Here is an 11,052-nt window from a genome sequence, read left to right as displayed (position 1 = left end):
GGTCTGGACTGGCCTAGTAGTTATAGTTTGGCATATTTTTCCTTGAGTTGCCAATACTTTTGGAACATTAACTTCCCTTCCAGGGCTTATTATAAAGATGTTGACCCCATGTTAGCTAAAATTTCTCTACCTAAAAAGGAGTGTGACTTTCTGGCATGATTAACACACTTGAATAAACTTTTTGGTTTTTGTTTTGTTTTGTTTTGTTTTTTGAGACTGTCTTGCTCTGTCACCCAGGCTGGAGTGCAGTGGCATGATCTTGGCTTACTGGAATCTCCGCCTCCTGGGTTAAAGTGATTCTACTCCCTTAGCCTCTTGAGTAGCTGAGATTACAGGCACCCATTACCACGCCCACCTAATTTTTGTATTTCCAGTAGAGACAGGTTTCACTATGTTGGCTAGGCTGGTCTCGAACTTGTGACCTCAGTTGATCTGCCCACCTCAGCCTCCCAAAGTTCTGAGATTACAGGCATAAGCCACCATGCCTGGATAGAATAAATTTTTTAGTCTTTTTGTTGCTGTTGTTATCTAAGTAAACAAAGATATCACCTGTAAATCATAATTAACTACTTTATAACTGTATTTATTACAAATATTAACTAACTTAGCTTTTTTCTGGCTTAAATTTTTTATATACCATTTTATACATTTACACACACATATAAAAGTGAAAACATATTCAATATTCAATTAATGACTGTTAAAAATAATTATTTCTCTTTTTTTTTGAAGGGTTTTTATTGTTGTACTCAAGAATGTTATCTCCAGAGGTAATATTGCCTGTATTTCAATATTAACTCTACTATTGTGAGTGAGTAATTTTTCTCTGTGCCTCTATTTTTTCCTCTGTAAAATGAGAATAATAATACCTATGTTATTAAGTTACTATGAGAATTAAATTCATTAACACATGGTGTTATGGTTAGTGCTCAGTAAAGATTAGTTATTAACAAGATATGTACATGCTGAATTAAATTAATACTTCCTTTTTTGAGATGGAGTTCCACTCTTTTTGCCCAGGCTGGAGTGCAATGGCACAATCTCAGCACACTGCAACCTCCATCTCCGGATTCAACCGATTCTACTGCCTCATCCTCCTGAGTGGCTGGGATTACAGGCGCCCACCGCCATGCCCAGCTAATTTTGTATTTTTAGTAAAGACAGAGTTTCACTATGTTGGCCAGACTGGTCTCAAACTCCTGACCTCAGGTCATCCGCTGCCTCGGCCTCCCAAAGTGCTGGGTTTACAGGCGTAAGCCACCGCGCCTGGCCTAATACATGTTTTAACAAAGAAATATCTTCCCATAACACACGAGTTTTTCAAAGAACAGATGAATATATTTAAATTAACTTTTTAAAATGTAGCATAGATTCACAATGGAATACTATTCAACTTTTAAAAAGGGTAAATTCCATCGTTTAAAACAATGTAGATAAATTTAAAAGACATTATGCTGGATAAAATAAGACTGACAAATAAAGACAAATGCTGCATGATCTCATTTATACATAGAACAAAATTTAACTCAAAAGAGTAGAAAGTGGATTAATGGTTACCAGAGTCTATGGGTAGTGAAAAGGAAATAAAAAGTTGTGGATCAAAAAGTACAAAGTTTCAAATAGACAGGGTAAATAGGTTTTGAGATCTGTTGCACAGCAGCATGACTAAACAATAATGCATTGTATATTTCAAAATAACTAGGAGTAAGTTTCAAATATCTTACCACACAAAATGATAGGTAAGCAAGTTGATAGATACGTTATTTAACTTAACTTAATCACTCCATATATACTTTTTTTCCTTTTTGTGGAGAACAGGGTCTCGCTATATTGCCCAGGCAGGTCTCCAACTCCTGGGCTCAAGCTATCCTCCCGCCTCTGCCTCCCTGAGAGCTGGGATTACAGGTATGAGCCACTGCACCTGGCAATCACTCCAGGCTTGAATATATTCAAACATCGCATTGTACCCTATCAATGCATAAAACTCTGATTTGCCAATAAAAAATACTATTAGACTGGGCATGGTGGCTCATGCCCATAATCCTAGCACTTTGGGAGGCCGAGGCGGGTGGATCACCTGAGATTGGGAGTTCAAGACCAGCCTGACTAACATGGTGAAATCCCATCTCTACTAAAAATATCAAAATTAGCTGGGCATGGTGGCGCATGCCTGTAATCCCAGCTATTGGGGAGGCTGAGGCAGAATAATCGCTTGAACCTGAGAGGTGGAGGTTGCAGTGAGCCGAGATCGCACCACTGCACTCCAGCCTGGTGACAGAGCGAGACTCCATCTCCAAACAAAGAACCAAAAAACAGAAAAATAAAACTATTAATCAATTTTTACTAAAAAAAGAAACTTTAAAAAATCGGGCTAGACAATAACGTGTCTTATCATCTTAAAGTTCCAGAAAATATATACATATATTTTTTATTTCAAATGGCTTGCACATTTAGTGATATAGATAAGTAAAGGTGGTTTTGTTTTTTGTTTTTTTTTTTCAGGTTTAATTCACTTTATTTTTCTCGTATAAAAACCCTATGTTGTAGCCACATCTGGAGCCTGGGTCTGCTGCACCGAGACTCTGGTGTGGGTCTTGACAAGGTGGTCAGTGAATTCCTGATAGGGAGATTTGGTAAATACAGTCTCCTTCCAGAGGTCAGGGGTCAGGTAGCTGTAGGTCTTAGAGATGGCATCAAAGGTGGCCTTGGCAAAGTTGCCCAGGGTGGCAGTGCAGCCCCGGGCTGAGGTGTAGCAGTCATCAATACCAGCCATCATGAGCAGCTTCTTGGGCACAGGTGCTGAGACGATGCCAGTGCCCCTGGGTGCAGGGATGAGGCCCACCAGCACAGAGCCTGCAGCGGCCTGTCACCTTGCAAGGGATGATGTGGGGCTTGCTGATCTTGTTCCCCCAGTGGCCTCTGTGCACGGGGACAATGGAGAGTTTGGCCAGGATGATGGCCCCACCGATGGCGGTGGCCACCTCCTTGGAGCACTTAACACCGAGGCAGACATGGTCATTGTAGTCCCCCATAGCAACAAACGGCTTGAACCTGGTGCGCTGGCCAGCACGGGTCTGCTTCTGCACAGGCATAATCTTCAAAACCTTGTCTTTGAGAGAGGCCCCCAAGAAAAAGTCAATGATCTCAGATTCCTTAATAGCCAGGGAGAAGTGGTAGATCTCCTTCAGGGACTTGATCTTCATGTCCTTGACCAAGCGGCCCAGCTTGGTGAGGGGCATCCATTCCTTATCCTTGGCCTTGCCTCCGGGAGCTCCGCGGCCTCGCCCCGGCCTGGGATGCCACGGCCCAAACCTCTGCGGAAGCGACCGCGGTTCCCCATCCCAGGGCCCCCAGAGCCACCAGAGCCACGAGGGCCTCCGCTCCCCACCCCCACTCGCTGCACCAGCGTCATCCACCATTTGGTGTTTTCTCGGAGAAGAAGCTAAACTTTTAATATCATGAATAGTCTGAACCCCACACTCAGAACAAAATATTTTGATTATTTTTTTCTTTTTTTGAAACGGAGTTTTGCTCTTGTTGCCCAGGCTGAAGTGCAATGGCAGGATCTTGGCTGACTGCAACCTCTGCCTCCCGGGTTCAAGTGATTCTCCTGCTTCAGCTTCCCAAGTAGCTGGGATTACAGGCATGCGCCACCACACCCGTCTAATTTTGTATTTTTAGTAGAGACGGCGTTTCCCCATGTTGGTCAGGCTGGTCTTGAACTCCCCACCTCAGGTGATCCGCCCACCTCGGCCTCCCAAAGTGCTAGGATTACAGGCGTGAGCCACCATGCCCAGCCGGTTTTTAATGTTCAAAATAATATAATACTTTAAAAGACAGACTCTAAAGCAACTGTTTGGGGTCTCTAAATTGTCTCTAAATATTTAATGATTTCTTTCACTTGTTAAAGTAAAACATTATTTAAATATGTATTTTCAAACTACATTTAAATTTATCAAATGAACATAAATAATTACTTGGCAATAAGAAATTTATTAAATAAGTAGATGAGGAAATAATTGCCTCCTTTTCTCATTTTAAAACTGACAAACACTCTGCTTTGACTTATCTAGAGTTACTGGAGTGCTAAAGAGAAGTACTCAATGAGAAATCTTTCCATAATATTCATATCCATGCTGTACGTGAATATGGGAATTTGCCAAGGATAATATTAAAAACATTCAAGCCCCAGACTGATGAGGATGAACATGGATTACAAACCACTGATGTGGCCAGTTTGTTTTCAGGCTTGACATTGGTCATGATCTAACAGAATAAAAAAAAATAGCTAATAAATTTCCTGTACACTTACGATGTGCTGGGCACTCTTTGGCCACCTTTATTTGTATCAATTGCTTTAATTTTACCAAAACCCTAGGAATTATGCACTATTATCCTCACTCTACAGCTGAAGAGTCAAGCACAGAGAAGTCAAAAAACTGTATTCAGGTCATACAGCCCGTAAGTGGCAGAACTGGAATGCAATTAGGAACCACCTGATATCGAGTTTCAACTTAAACCATTATACTCAACACCCTCTTACTCAATGCTTGTTTCCATTCCTGGCATAACATTTTGGCTTTGAAATTTCTAATTTAGTAAAAACAAAGAGAAATTTAAGAATCTCTCTTTTTTACCCTTAGATAGCATGTAGAGCTTGATTTTGTTTAAAGCACCTATTACTAAGCCTAAACCAAATACTTTGTTAAATGGGTTCTAACAATGGTATACTTCTCATGACTTAAAATTGCCACTAATTTTACTTTTGAAATATATTATATTTTATATTAGAAGCTAGAATGAGCCTATTATGATATAGAAAATTTGTGGTCTGCAGGAACATCATCATTCATTGCATAGTCTACAGTTTCTGAATATTTCAGAAACACTAATTATAAGAATAGTTTTTGATTGACCAATTTAAGGATATTAAGTCTTCTCAGTGACTAAAATGAAATAGATTAGAGTTACTAATCAGACACAATGTGGTTTTAAGTGTTATTTAATGAACACATGTAAAGTTTCTTTTAAACACATGTTAACAACTTATTTCAACTGCTTTTTCACTTCTATTATAAAAATGTTAAAATGTGTGTGACTACAAATGTATAAATTTCATTCAAATCTAAACATAGCTAATCTTAAAAGTTCTGTATACTTAGAATTATGGAAAGTCTATTCTCTATTTATACTCAGAAGATAAAAAATTGCTTTTCAGCAAACCCAGTGGAGCAATCATAAACTCACTATCATAAGCTATTATAATATTAATACAATCATCTAGAGAAAACTTTTATGTACCTGGATGTTCGAGTTGTTTAACCTATATGATTCAGAAACCATGATTTATTTATTTATTTATGTATTTATTTATAAGATGGAGTCTCACTTTGTTGCCCAGGCAGGAGTGCAATGGCACAATCTCGGTTCACTACAAACCCTGCCTCTTGGGTTCAAGTGGTTCTCCTGCCTCAGCCTCCCATGGTCTCAAACACTTGACTTCAGGTGATTCAACCACCTCAGCCTCCCAAAGTGCTGAGATTACAAAAGTAAGCCACCATGCCCAGCCCAGAAAGTATAAATTTTTATTAAGTATAAAAAATTAAAATATATCAATTTCTTTTTCTCAGTCTCTAAATATTGTCATTATTTCTAGTTGACATTACAAGAGAATTTAAATGCTGTGGCTGTAGAAACTAGAAATGTGGGCTGGATGCGGTGGCTCACGCCTGTAATCCCAGCACTTTGGGAGGCTGAGGTCAGTGGATCACCTGAGGTCAGGAGTTTGAGACCAGCCTGGCCAAAAAGGTGAAACCCCATCTCTACCAAAGATACAAAAATTAGCTGGACAAGGTGGCAGGCACCTGTAATCCCAGCTACTCAGGAGGCTGAGGCAGGAGAATTGCTTGAACCCAGGAAGCAGAGGTTGCAGGGAGCCAAGATTGTGCCATTGCACTCCAACCTGGGGGACAAGAGTGAGACTTAGTCTCAAAAAAAAAAAGAAGAAACTAGAAACGTGATGGCTGACTCTGGTTTACTTTCTGCCTTTTTATTTTATACAAACAAAGCAGCATAAGGAAAGCCAGAAATAATACATCTTGATTGCAAACACACCAGTGCCCATCTAGAGAGAATATATTTCTGAGTGTATTAACTTGAAATTCATGGCATCTTTTGTAGAAATATAGACTAGTATATGTCAAACAATAAACACAAATAAAAATTTAAGACTGCAATAGAATTAGAAAAGTATTCTAAAAATAATATCTAGTCAATTATTTTTTTTCACCAGAATAGTTGTGATGAAATGGTTGCGGCAGTGTGATCTTAAGTAACCAACACTCTCATCATTCTTGGGCTGTGGCCATTAAATTTTGATGCCTTTTTTCTTTATAAAAGTATTTTATTTTCATAATTCAGGAATTTAACCTGATCTTCACAGCCTCTCATTTTCTTTTTTCTTTTTTTATTTTTTTGAGATGGAGTCTCGCTCTGTCACCCAGGCTGGAGTGCAGTGGCACCATCCCGGCTCACTGCAAGCTCCGCCTCCTGGGTTCACGCCATTCTCCTGCCTCAGTCTCCCAAGTAGCTGGGACTACAGGCACCCACCACTACTCCCGGCTAATTTTTATATTTTTAGTAGAGACGGGGTTTCACTGTGTTAACCAGGATGGTCTCGATCTCCTGACCTTGTGATCCACCTGCCTCGGCCTCCTAAAGTGCTGGGATTACAGGCATGAGCCACCATGCCTGGCAGCAGCCTCTCATTTTCAAAAATAGTTTACTCTAAAAAAGAAATGCGGTTTTAAAACCACATTTTTTCTAAAAACATTAGAGTAACAAATTAGCTCTATAGTGTACGGTTAATTAGTTAAAAATAAGGATGTGGAGTCATTCATTTTAGCCACACAGTTAAGAATAAAACACTTTCTGGGTTAAAAGCTTTCAGAGATGTTAGCTTACAGGATGCGGGGAGACCTGGCATAGAAACACTCACTCTTATGCCCAAAAGGAAAATAATTCTGTGTCTTTCAACCCAATGCTAACTATGAACCAAGAATTGGAAAAATATAACATCATTATACCACAAGGCATTTTATTATTTCTATTATAGATTCAGGGTGTACATGTACAGATTTGTAACATAGGTATACTGTATGTTGTTGAGATTTGGACACTTAATAATCCCATTGCCCAAGTAGTTTACATTATACCTGATGAGCAATGAGTAATTTTTCTGTTTTTTTTTTTTCTTCTTCTGAGATGGAGTCTTGCTCTGTTGCCCAGGCTGGAGCGAAGTGGCATGATCTCCGCTCACTGCAACCTCTGCCTCCCAGGTACAAGTGATTCTCCCGCCGCAGCCTCCCAAATAGCTGGGATTCCAGGCACCTGCCGCCATGCCTGGTAAATTTTTGTATTTTTAGTAGAGACAGGGTTTTGCCATGTTGGCCAGGCTGGTCTCAAACTGCTGACCTCAAGTGATCTGTCTGTCTCGGCCTCCCAAAATGCTGGTATTACAGGTGTGAGCCACTGTGCATGGCCCACTTTTTGACTTTATTCTTTTTTTTTTTTTTTTTTTTTTTTTTGAGACAGAGTCTCACTCTGTTGCCCAGGCTGGAGGGCAATGGCCTGATCTCAGTTCACTGCAACTTCCACCTCCCGGGTTCAAGTGATTCTCCTGCCTCAGCCTCCCGAGTAGCTGGGACTACAGGCAGGTGCCACCACGCCCAGCTACTTTTCTGTATTTTTAGCAGAGACGGGGTTTCACTGTGTTAGCCAGACTGGTCTCGGTCTTTTGACCTCGTGATCCACCCACCTCAGCCTCCCAAAGTGCTGGGATTACAGGGGTGTGCCACCGCACCCAGCCACTTTTTGACTTTTTAAAAGAGCCATTGTAACTGGCATAAGATGGTATCACATTGCCATTTTAGTTATATCTCTATTGATTTGGGATGTTGAACAATTTTTTGCACGTTTATTGGCTGCTTTTATGTCTTCCTTTGAGAAGTGTCTATTCACATTATTTGCATTTTTCTGATTAAATTCCTGATAGATTCTATATATTAACTCTGTTGCATGCAGTTTGTAAATATTTTATACTGTAGGTTGTTTGTTTACTTTGTCAATAGTTTCTTTTACAGTGTAGCTCTGTAGTTGAATTAGGTACTAATTTTTATTTTTGTTGCATTCACTTCTAAGGTGTTAGTTATAAATGCTTTCTGGAGGCCAGTGTCTAGAAGAGTACTTTCTAAGTGCTCTAGGATTTTCATAGCTTGCAGTCTCGCAGTTAAGTCTTTAACCTATCTTGAGTTATTTGGTTTTTCATATATAGTGACAGTAGAGGTCTAGTTTTCTTCTTCTGCATATGACTAACCAATTTTTCCCAGTGCCATTTATTGCACTCGGAGTTATTTTCTCTTTGTTAATTTCTGTTGACTTTGCCAAAAGTGAGTTGCTTGTAGAAATGGAGATTTGTTTCAGGGCTCTCTCTTCTGTTCAATTGGTCATTATGTATACTTTTGTACCAGAACCATGTTATATTGGTTACTGTAGCTTATAGTATAGTTTAAAGTCAGGTAATGTGAGGCATCTAAGTTGATTGTTTTTCACATTGCCTTGAGTTTTTGGCTTTTTAATTTCTTATATGAATTTTAGAAGTTTTTATCTGAATTATATGAAAAATGGCATTGATAGTTTGATAGAAATAGCAGTTAATCTGTAGGTTGCTTCAAACAGCATGGGCATTTAATTATATCGACTCTTTCAATCCATTAGCATAAAATGTTTTCTATTTATTTGTGTTTTCTCTAATTTTCTTCAGCACTGTTTTGTAGTTTTCTTTGCAGAGATATTTTATCTACTTGATTTAATGTATTCTAAGGTATATTATTTGTTTGTGGCTATTGTAAATAGAACTGTGTTCTTGATTTTGTTCTCAGCTTGAATGTTATTGGTGTACAAAAAAGCTACTCATATGTGTATGTTGGTTTTGTATGGTCAGACTTTGCTGAAGTCATTTTTTAGTCTTAGGGGTGTTTTAGTGAATCTATAAAGTTTTCCAGGTAGAGAATTATTTCACTTGTGAAGATAATTTGACTTCCTTTTTTCCTATTTGGATGACTTGTATTTCTTGATTTTGTTGAATTGCTGTGGCTAGGACTTTTAGACCTATGTTGAATAGGAGTATTTAGGGTGCGTATTTTTGTCTTATTTTTATTCTTATGGAGAATGTATTCAGATTTTGCCCATTTAGTATGATATTGGCTGAAGATTTGTCATAGATGACTCTTATTTCGAGGTATGTTTCTTCTACGTCCAGTTTGTAGATAATAGTTTTTTTCTTTTTCTTTTTTCTTTCTTTTTAAATGGAGTCTCGCTCTGTTGCCCAAGCTGGAGTGCAGTGGCATGATCTCGGCTCACTGCAACCTCCGCCTCCCAGGTTCAAGTTATTCTCTTGTCTCAGCCTCCCTAGTAGCTGGGACTTCAGGCGCCCACCACCATGCCTGGCTAATTTTTATATTTTTAGTAGAGATGGGGTTTCACCTTATTGGCCAGGCTGGTCTCGAATTACTGACCTTGTGATCCGCCTGCCTCAGCCTCCCAAAGTGCTGGGATTATAGGTGTGTGAGCCACTGTGCCTGGCCTTTTGTGTGTTTTTTTTTTTTTCTGATTGGAGTCTCGCAGTCACCAGGCCGGAGTGCAGTGGCACGATCTCGGCTCACTGTAAACTCAGCCTCCCGGGTTCGAGTGATTCTCCTGCCTCAGACTCCCGAGTAGCTGAGACTGCAGGCATCCACCACCACGCCCAGCTAATTTTGGTATTGTTAGTAGAAATGGCGTTTCACCATGTTGGCCAGGATGGTCTCCATCTCTTGGCCTCATGATCTGCCCGCCTTGGCCTCCTGAAGTGTTGGGATTACAGGTGCGTTTTGTATAAGTTAGGGAGGAATCACAACTTGGTTTTTTTGAATACATTCAGTAGAATTAGTACCAGCTCATCTTTTTGTAATACATGTGGTAAAATTCTGCTGTGAATTCATCTGATTTAGGGCTATTTTGGTTGATAAATTTTTTTTATTACTAATTCAATTTTATTATACACTTTAGATGTTTATGCTTTAAGATTTTTGTTTCTTTCTGGTTAAATCTTGGGAGGTTGTGTGAATCCAGTAGTTTATTTATTTTCTCTGAAGTTTCTAGTTTGCAAGCGTAGAGGTGTTCATAGACGTATCTGAGTATGTTCGTGTGGTATTATTAATTGTGGTTTTATATCTGTAAGGTTTAAATTGATGCAGAATAAAAGTTTTAGAAGTCACATTCCCTCACAATAAATCTCCCAAAATCATAAGTATAAAAAAAATGCACTGCAAGCCAATGAATGCCACACAGAGCTTAAAAAAATTCACTACTAACAACATACTACATGAGGTAACGTTGTAAGCTTTTACTCTAAGAGCTAGAATACAAAAATGCCCACTTTCTTCAGTCTTACTAAACATGTCCAAGACAAATAAATCAGAGAATAAGTCAAAGTGTATTATTCTGTTCTCTCTTGCTGCTGATGAAAACATACTCCAAACTGGAAAATTTATAAAGGGAAGAGGTTTAATGAACTCACAGTTCAACATGGCTGGGGACGGTCTCGCAATCATTATGGAAGGTGAAGGAGAAAAGTCAGGTCTTCAATAGCAGGCTCCGAAATTGAGGCAACAATTAATAGCCTACCCACCAAAAAAGCCCAGGACCAGATAGATTCACAGCTGAATTCTACCAGAGGTACAAGGAGGAGCTGGTACCATTACTTCTGAAAATATTCCAATCAATAGAAAAAGAGAGAATCCTCCCTAACTCGTTTTATGAGGCCAACATCATCCTGATACCAAAGCCTGGCAGAGACACAACAAAAAAAGAGAATTTTAGACCAATATCCCTGATGAACATCGATGCAAAAATCCTCAATAAAATACTGGCAAACCGGATTCAGCAGCACATCAAAAAGCTTAACCACCATGATCAAGTGGGCTTCATCCCTGGGATGCAAGGCTGGTTCAA

General features: G+C 39.3%; 1 pseudogene across 1 annotated transcript; it reads right to left on the bottom strand.

The window, feature by feature from the left end:
• Nucleotides 1–2,535: 2,535 nt before the first annotated feature.
• Nucleotides 2,536–3,355, bottom strand: LOC111529534 (annotated as a pseudogene). The gene has a single exon (XR_002727457.2). The product of XR_002727457.2 is annotated as a 40S ribosomal protein S2 pseudogene (transcript).
• Nucleotides 3,356–11,052: the final 7,697 nt, after the last annotated feature.

The sequence above is a fragment of the Piliocolobus tephrosceles genome, chromosome 21, assembly GCF_002776525.5.
Source record: "Piliocolobus tephrosceles isolate RC106 chromosome 21, ASM277652v3, whole genome shotgun sequence".
Classification (NCBI taxonomy): domain Eukaryota; kingdom Metazoa; phylum Chordata; class Mammalia; order Primates; family Cercopithecidae; genus Piliocolobus; species Piliocolobus tephrosceles.
The sequence above is the reverse complement of the archived record's forward strand: the minus strand, read 5'-3'. Positions and strand labels throughout refer to the sequence as shown.